General features: G+C 38.4%; 1 non-coding gene across 1 annotated transcript; it reads left to right on the top strand.

The window, feature by feature from the left end:
• Nucleotides 1–8756: 8756 nt before the first annotated feature.
• Nucleotides 8757–8884, top strand: LOC118852488. Its single transcript, XR_005010564.1, has one exon. It is a non-coding gene; the product is annotated as a U6atac minor spliceosomal RNA (small nuclear RNA).
• Nucleotides 8885–9369: the final 485 nt, after the last annotated feature.

The raw sequence follows: 9369 nt of genomic DNA on the forward strand, positions 1-9369 counted from the left end.
CAATGCTTCTCTTTGAGGGACCTTATAAATATTATCACATTAATTGTAAGCTTTGTCGATAAAATATAAACTGGTGCATCAGAATGATAAAGGAATCAATATTGTTATATATTCACCATACGGACAGTACCCTGCTTATGTTTTCTCGATTCATACTGAATAATTCAGCCTTCCCTTTAAAATTTCAACATCTAGGAGCAACAAAAAATAGAATAATTGCTACTACAATACACAAATAAAAATGAATTATTCACCATTCTAATCTTACTTTCCTCCCCTTGTCTAGCTCAAATTGATACCTGCTTCACCTTTCATTTCACAGAATCTCAGTAATGTACGTAGCAGAAAAGAACTTCAGAACTGTCTCCGGCAGAGTTTTGACCTGTGCTTGAATCCTGTGCCTACTCTTACTTACCTCGTTATCTTGAGAATTTTTTAATCTCAAGAGTAAGATATAGTGTGGCATAGTGAACATGTATTAGATTGGAAACCAGGAAGACCTGGACTCATATTATTTCTAGCATCATGTTACCTCTCTGAACCTCAGCTTCCTCATCTGCAAGATGGGAAGAATACCTAATACCCATTTCAAGGGAGAATCAAATGAAAATGTATGTAAAGTATTACATATATATCAGCAGTTATTACACTGAGGGAAAATCACTTCATTTTCCTGGGCCTATGCTTCCTCATCTGTAAAATGTGATTAACACTTACTGTCTCTCTCATAGGGCAGGTATTTATGTAAAGGCACTATGTAAGTATCTATAGTTTATTATTAGATTTTCCAATTGGATTCTCTTATTATTATTGGAGAAAAGTAACTTTGCCTCTCTGCACCTCAGTTTTGTCCTCTGTAGGATGAGAGAGTTGAACTATTTTACTGCTAGGGTTCATCAAAGTGCTAAAATTCTGTGACTGTAGAACACCAAACAACTTGATTTTTTTTATCCTATTTCCCTACTTTAACCCCTCTTCTTGTTTTCTTTTATCATCGAGAGGTTACCTTGAAAAAGTAAAATACTGCCAATTGTTGAGACTTCTCCCCTGGTCCTTTGTACTCACCGTTTGCTCTGGACTCTTCTCCCTCTCTTTACTTCTCTTACTTTAAATTATATTTAAATATAATTAAAAGTAAATTAAAAAGTAAATTAAAAGTAAATATAACTAAATTATATTTACTTCTCTTACTTTAAATTATAGCAGTTGATCTCTAAATGTTTTCAATTACATACCTGAATCACTGAAAACATTTTGAACTTGTAACTCTAGTAGATTTATATTTTATTATGTTACATACATAATACAATAATTTTAATGTGTATATGACATAATTTTATGTTATATATACCACACTAACTTTATTATGCTATGTACATATTATTTACATATTTGAGCCTAACGTTATACATACCATAAAATGTGGATAAAAATAGACATTAAAAGATAGAGATGACATAAACAATATTTGAAAATTATTTTACATTTCATTCGTTAATAGTAAATAGAGGCAATGTGGCATAGTAGATAGAAATGTGGCCTTGGAGCCAAGAAGACCTAGGTATGTGACCTTGGGCAAATCACTAGTGCCTAGTGCTCGGTTGTTTTCGTTGTTATTCAGTTGTTTCTGTAATTTCTGGCTCTTTGTGACCCCATTTGGGGTTTTCTTGACAAAGACACTGGAGTGGTTGCCATTTCCTTCTCTAACTCATTTTACAGATGAGGAAACTGAAGCAAACAGGGTTAAGCGACTTGCTCAGGGTCACACAGCTAATAAATATCTGAGGCTGGATTTGAACTCAGTAAGATGAGTCTTTTTGACTCTAGGCCCAGGGTTCTATCCACTGAGCCACTTAGCTGCCCCCTAAATCTATGTTTTTTTTAGATCATATAATAATGAACAAGGTGCTCACTTGTACTGGTAGGGGGTCTTTCTTCACTTGTCAGTTCCCTATAGCAATGAAATCACACATCCAGTTTCTATCTCTTTCCTTATTAATGATTCATAGCAATAGAACTGCTACTGGCCTAAGGGGAATACAGATGCCCTCCCCCAGTAAGAGGAAGGGGCATCTAAAGAGAAGGCCTAAGCTCTTTCTCATACTCTAGCTCCTTATTTTGTTCCCATCTTGGATTCCAGGCAGTAATAATATAAACAGTATATATGGGTGACATCTGGGTTCTCCCCATTGGGGAGGGTGTATAATGTAGATCAGGTATAGGGCAACTAATTATTTCCTCCACATTAAAGAATTGCCGAAAACATCTATGTTAATAAATACCCCCAACAAAGGTTTGAAATAGGAAACAGTAACCTATGACTGCTATCATGTTCTATGTAACCGGAGGTTGATACTTAAAAGACAAGATACTTAGTAGGACTATTGGATAGGTTTTTCACCTTCGCCTTAGCTCTGAGTAGGTGGTCTTTCTTGTCTTGTAGCCAGTCTTCTTTATATGCATCCTTCTCCCTTTTCTGCCCTCTGGGAGGGGGTCAAGGAATTGCTGTGTCATGTTATGTCTTCTAGTACTTCAGCTCTGACCCTGAGCACCTGGAATTGGCCCAGTTCTACTCTACCCGTGTTCCGTGGGGTGTGCTCTAGTAGAGAATATGTGGGTATGTGTGTGGGCGGACGTGATTACCTCCTTTACCTTTTTTGCTCTCCCTAAAAATATTTCTAAATTCTTCTTTTTTCCCCACAGTATTTTTTCTCAATACCTATCTAGGGAAAGAATGTAAGGATGGGTCTTCTGATCCTGTTGCCTAGGTAAGAAGAGTGTGGCCTAGTCAGGAATCAGGCTGAGTGGGTAAGGGAAGAAGCAGGAATCCTGCTGCCTCTGTGTGAGAGGTAAGGGGAACCTTGGGGCTGGGACATGCCTCCCTGAATAAGGGGCATAGGCCTGGGTCCTGGGACGAGCTACCTGGGCAAGGGAGGGAGAAGGTACTTAAAGTGGGAGTGGGGGGCTTGAGATAAGCTAAGCAGGCCTGGGACCAGTCTGGTGCTGCCTACGGTCCCATCATTGTCCTGTTCAACTGTACTCAGAACGCCTCCACCTGCCTCTCCCCCCTACTCTCCTCTCCCAAGGTTGGAAGATTTATATTCCTCTTATTCTGCTGTTCCTCCCAGTAGCACCAAGCTCCTTAAATTAAGTCCCTCCTTCCCTTTGGGGTGGAACTTTTTGTCTTCCCCCAAACCACTGCGTGTTCAAAGTGGCAACATAACAAAGATGCCTCTCCGCTCCTGTTCTAGGTGGCAGCTGGTCATTCAGTGTGGTCTGTGATCACTCACAGAAGGTGCCTAAGTGCCATTGGCTAAATTCCTTCTCCCTGTTATTTGTAAATGCACAGTCTTCCCTCTCAGATCATTTCAACACATGACCCTGACCATGAGGGTGGTGGGTTTCTGTTTGAGAGAAGCCCTGCCCGGATCATGAGGATGGAATGCAGTCCCTCTTCCAGTTAGGTGATCTTTCAAACGACACCCTTGGGGGTCATCTCATTTACCCCTAGAATGCACATATCTCACTTGAAAGCACTGGATTTAGAGCTCCTTTGCAATGATTCGCTGTTCCAAGTTTGATCACTTAAGCTTTTGAGGTTAAGAAGAGAGTTTACCTTTTAGGTGTCAACTCCTAGGAGATTAGGATATGTTGGGTGTGCTTCATGGCCTCATGATCTATACTGTTAAAATCATGAGCATCTGCTGATTAATAGGATTCTGAACTTTTGTGACTGACTTGCTCACCCATTACGAGAATATGTGTTTATGCAGACAGATGCTAGCTAGTGCATTACTCTGTCCATCACCTTTTTAATGGGATTACAGAAATGAGGAAGTAGGACACAAAGTTTTAATAAAAAGAGCACATATCTCCTATTAAGTATTTCCATCCATTTCTAGAAGGCCTTTTTTCAAGATTTTTTTAAAAAAATTATGAGCCTTGAGATGGAATTAAAAAAAAAAGCCATACCTATCTCTGCCTGCTTCCTCTCTGTCCATTGCTATATGTCAGATTAAAGGGGACCACATTCTATCTTCTAATTGTTAATTAAATACTTCATGTTTCAATGATAGGTATTCCAGACAAACAAAGGAAGATTAAAAAATATTGTGTGGGATTATTAGGTTCACTTTTAAAATATTTTACTTGGCATGGATTTTATTTTACAATTTTAACCCTAGGGTATTGGGCCTTAGGTTTTGCTTTTGTGTATGAGAGTGGGAAACAAACATGTTAATTCTTTCCTCATTTCTCAAAGACATTAATGTGTATTAATATCCAAGCAAGAATCTGGTTAGGCCCCCACTTTCCCAACATACCCTTTAATCATTTGTGAGGGGGGCTGGGGCGTGTGATGTGGAGGTGGGTGTTGGAGAGAGAAAGAGAGAAAGATGCTTCAGTTTCAGAGGGGCCTGGAGGCACAGATTCACAGAGAGCTGTTTCCATGGTAGTGCTATGGAAACTAGGTTCTGTTGCTCCCTCCTTCTTAGGTTTGAATTTCAATGCTTCATATAGCCTTGGTTCCGAAAAGCCAACCAGGTGCCCTATCTGAACAGAGACTGTCTCTGTAACCTCTCAACCCCATTGTCCTGGGCACCCAGGAGTAGGAAATTAAGGGGTAAATAAAAAATAAGTAGCTGGTCCCCAAACTCTAGAAAGAATTCTGAACTTTTAGCCCTTACTCCCCTTTGACTGAAGAAAAAAGTTGGTTTAAAACTTATTTGTCTTTTCCATATGGCTTCTGCTCTTCCTTATCTTTCAGAGGCTCTCTCTTGTCTACATGAAGATTAAATTTCTTTCAAGGCTGACCATAAAGCTGCTGGGTGGCCTTTCTAATCAAGGTTATATTATAACACCCCTGCCTCCCCTTAATCCAACACTTTAGTTAAACCAGAGTATTCTACGTCCTCTGAACTTTCTCCCTTCTTTCCTACCTCCATTCCTTCTATTTCTTCACCTGTTGAAATGCTATTGCTACATCATACCTAGATTTATCTCATAGTATTCTTGATGAGAAGATGGACAGATATGGGCAGACAATACTACAGTCTGGTGGGCAGAGAAGTCTTTAGATGACTAGACTGAAAGCATGGTGGTGAATAGCTCATTCACATGTTAGGAAGTTTCCAACCTGATATCTCAGAGATCTCTGCTTGTTTAACATTTTTATCAGTGAGTCTGATAAAGGTATAGATAATATCTGATCATCAAATGCACTGATGGAACAAAGCTTGGAGTGATAGCTAACATACTGGATGGCAGAGCTGGGATTTGAAAGAATTATTAGGTTTAATTTCACTAGGTGAAATCCATTAGTGATAAATGTTAAGTACTATACTTGAATATAAAAAGGCTCACCTTCAGAAATATTAGTTGGGAAGACATTGTTAGCCAACAGCTGTTCTGGAAAAGATCTGGGAGTTTTAGTGGACTGCAAGCTTGAAATTAGTCATCAGTGTGATGTGGCAGCTAAAAATATCAATGTGATCTTGGATAGCATTAGAAAGGGCGTAACCTTTAGGAATGGAGAAGTGATAGTTTTACTATGCTCTGCCCTCAGCCTATCTCATCTGGAATACTGTATTCAGTTTGAGGCACTATGGTTAAAAAAGTATATGGGTCAGCTAGATAGTGGCCAGATATGGTGGTAAAGAGCTCAAGGTCCATGTCATATAAGGATTGGTTGAAGGAACTGGGGATGTTTAGCCTGGACAAGAGAAGAGTCAGGGTAACTCAGAGTAACATGGTACTTGCTTTTCTATATTTGAAGAATCATTGTGTGCAGGAGAGATTAAGTTTATTTAGTTTATTCCCAGAGGGTTGAACCAGTAGCAATATGTGGAAGTTGCAATGAAATAAGGTTAGGCTCAATGTCAAGAAAAGACTTGCAGACAATCAAAGCTGTTCAATAGCGGAATTAGCTGTCTTGAAAGTTTGTGAGTTTTTTTTCCTTAGAGATCTTCATGCAGAGACTGGGCCACCTCTTACTGTGTATGTCACAGTGGGGATTCGTATCATATAAAAAATTGGACTAGATGAGGAGTTAATAAACTATGACCCAAAGGCCAAGTTCAGGCCTAAGCCGGTTTTTTTTTTTTGTAAACAGATAGTGTAAAAAAGTGATTTTTTTTATAAAAGGGGAGAAATTTGTCAAAAAAAAAATTTAGTTCTTTGTCAGCACAAAAATAGACTGTAGGCTGCTATGGTCATATTTTCTTGACCCCTGAACTAGAAAGCCGCTGAGAAATTTCATTTTTTTTTAAACGAAGCCTTCCCTAATTTCCTAAATTGTTAATGATCCTTTTCCCTTTGGTAGTCATCTAGCACATTGTTGGGGGTGCTCTTCTAATATTTTGTCATGGATTACTTTGTATTAATCAGTAAATGTATATAGCAACTCTCTGGCCTTTTTCTCTCAGAGTGAGTTTGACTACATATATCCCCTTCCCCCCCCAACCCTAGGTTTCTGGGGGTACACCTGTAAAGTTCACGAAGTCTTTAATTAATTTTAGTTAATTACATTTAATTAATTTTAAGTCACCATTTCAAAGTGTGGTCCCCTTATTGTCAGTCTCCAGTAACGAAGCCCCAGTTCCGTTCAACCAACTAAGATTAATTACCATTTACAAATGGAGATTTACTGTGAAGATAAGAACAGAAATATAAACATTCTCCATTCCTCCAACACTTGGGGGGGGCATTCTTTCCTATACCACCTTGTTCCTGGGTAAACTCTAATTGTTAGGAAGTTTTTCTCTATGTTGAACCTAAATCTTCATCTCAGCAGCTTTGACCCATGACTTTCATTTCTGACCTCTGTAGTCAAGCAGAATAGTCTAATATTTCTTCCAAATGATAGCTCTTTAAGGACTTGAAGACATCTGTCACGAGCCTCCTAAATCTTCCTTTTAGGCTAAACATTCCTTATTCAGACCTCATATGTCATGATCTGGAGACCTTTTACCACACTAGTTGCCCTTCTCATCATTCTCTCCGATTTCTCATGTTCTTCCTAAACAGAAATGCTTTCTTTAAGGCATCTAGTGCCTTGGATATGAGCTTCAGGTATATTGGATAGAGCTGGAGTTAGAAAGACCTGAGTTCAAATCTGGCCTCAGACACATATTAGCTGTGTGACCCTGGGCAAGTCACTTAACTGTTTTCTGTCTCATTTTCCTCACGTGTAAAATGGGGACAACAACGGCACCTCTCCCCTCCCCAGTTATTATGAGGACTAAATGAGATAATATTTGTAAAGTTCTTTGCGAACCTCACAGTGCTATATAATCCCCATCATTATATTATTGTCATTATTACTAATTATTATCATCGGTAGTAGCAAAATATAACACCAAAAACTGAACACAGTGTTCCAGATACAGGCTGAACAGGAAAGAGCACATCAAGGTTCTCACCTCATTTCTGGACACTGTAACTTGTCATATAAGTTAGTTTTGGGTTGCTGTATTGTGACTACATTGTACTTGCAGTCTACTAAAACTTCCTACTTTTTTCATGTTAACCTCTATCTAGCCATGCCTCTCCCTTTTATACTTATGTTAATTTTTTTGAACCCAATTATAAAACTTTACTTTTATCCTTACTAACATGCAACTCATTAAATTTGGCCAGCTAAGTGTTCCAATCTTTTGAATCTTTTTGAACCCTCACTCTGCCACCCAATGTGTTATCTTTTTGCCAGGATTTGTTTCATTTTCAAATTTGAAAAGCACACTTTATATACCTCAATACAAAGCTGGGCTAAAAATGTTAAGTAGCACAGGGTCAATCACAGGTCCCTGTGGGAATTCCACTATGTCCCTTTTCAAATGGACATAAAACCTTTAAAGCTTACACAGTGTGTTTGGCTATCTAAATAGTACCTGGAACATAATAGGTTCCTGAACCGATGCCTAGAACATAGCTTAAGAAATGTTTAATGAATTGAATTGTATCCACCAAACTGTGCTTTCTTTTATCCCATATCTCTCCATTTTATTTCTAAAAGAATGTTTTGTTAAAACCTACATATGCTATAGCATTTCTCTGATCAAATAGTCAAATAAATGTAAAAAAAAAAACTGAAGTGGTTGGTCTATTGTGACCTTGTCCTTGATCAACATTTCCTTTTCTAGCTGTTCACTAATAATGCCTTAAATAAGATGTTCTATAATCTTGCTAGCAATCAGGCTAATTGGTCTCAGTTTTCAGATTGTACTATGAAAATCAGGACATTTGCTCTTTCCTCATCTTGTAGTCTTCCATTTCCCACTGTATTTCAAAGAGCATTGTCACAGCACAGCTATCACATTTGTCCTAGCTAGCATCTAGTTCTATCAGTGCCCTGGTACCCAGTTCATCTAGGGTCATTGAACACATAAGAGATAGCTAGGGACTCTCTTCTACTCTTCTTCCATCTCTTGGGCTTCAACAGCATATTAGCCATTTTTGTTCAATCTTTTCAAGTCCACATATTTATTTCCCTGGGGAACAAAAACACCCCCTGCCCCAGAAACATACTAACAATACTTCTTCCTTTTCTCTGTTGTTTATAATTCTTGCATCTACCTTTAGTAGTGATCATAGCTCTAATCCTTCTCTTCTCCTTAACATAACTAAAAAAACCTCCACCACCAACAAACCATTTTTGCTGCCCTTACCTTTCCTTGTCTACTTCAGTTTTTTTCTAAAATGGAGCACTATGACTTCTAAAGAGCAGGTTACTCCCTTGCTAGTAAGCCTGGTAGCTCCCTATTCCCTATGAAAGGAGAGAAGATTAGCACTCCCTTTGATAAGGATGGAAGAGGTCCTAGTGGCCTTTACAACACATATATAGTTAAGGCATTGCCACCTACTCTGTGGCATCTAACCATGTTTTTTAAGCAAAGAATTCATGGCACAACAAGAGCTAGAGAGCATTACAAAATGCAAAATGGACAATTTTGATTATGTTGAATTGAAATGTTTTTGTATAAAAAAGCCAATGCAACAAAGATTAGGAGGGAAGCAGAAAATTGGGAGAAAATCTTTACAACTAGTGTCTCTGATAAAGGTCTCATCTCTAAAATATACAGGGAACTGAGCCAAATTTATAGGAATACAAGTCATTCCCCAGTTGAGAAATGGTCAAAGGATATGAACAGGCAGTTTTCAGAGGAAGAAATTAAAGCTATCTATAGGTATATGAAAAAATGCTCTAAATCACTACTGATTAGAGAAATGCAAATCAAAACAACTCTTAGGTACCACATCTCTCCTGTCAGATTGGCTAAAATGACAAAACAGGAAGATGCTAAATGCTGGAGAGGATGTCAGAAAATTGGAACATTGTTACATTGCTAGTGGAGTTGTGAACTGATCCAGCCA

Source organism: Trichosurus vulpecula, chromosome 5, assembly GCF_011100635.1.
Source record: "Trichosurus vulpecula isolate mTriVul1 chromosome 5, mTriVul1.pri, whole genome shotgun sequence".
Taxonomy (NCBI): domain Eukaryota; kingdom Metazoa; phylum Chordata; class Mammalia; order Diprotodontia; family Phalangeridae; genus Trichosurus; species Trichosurus vulpecula.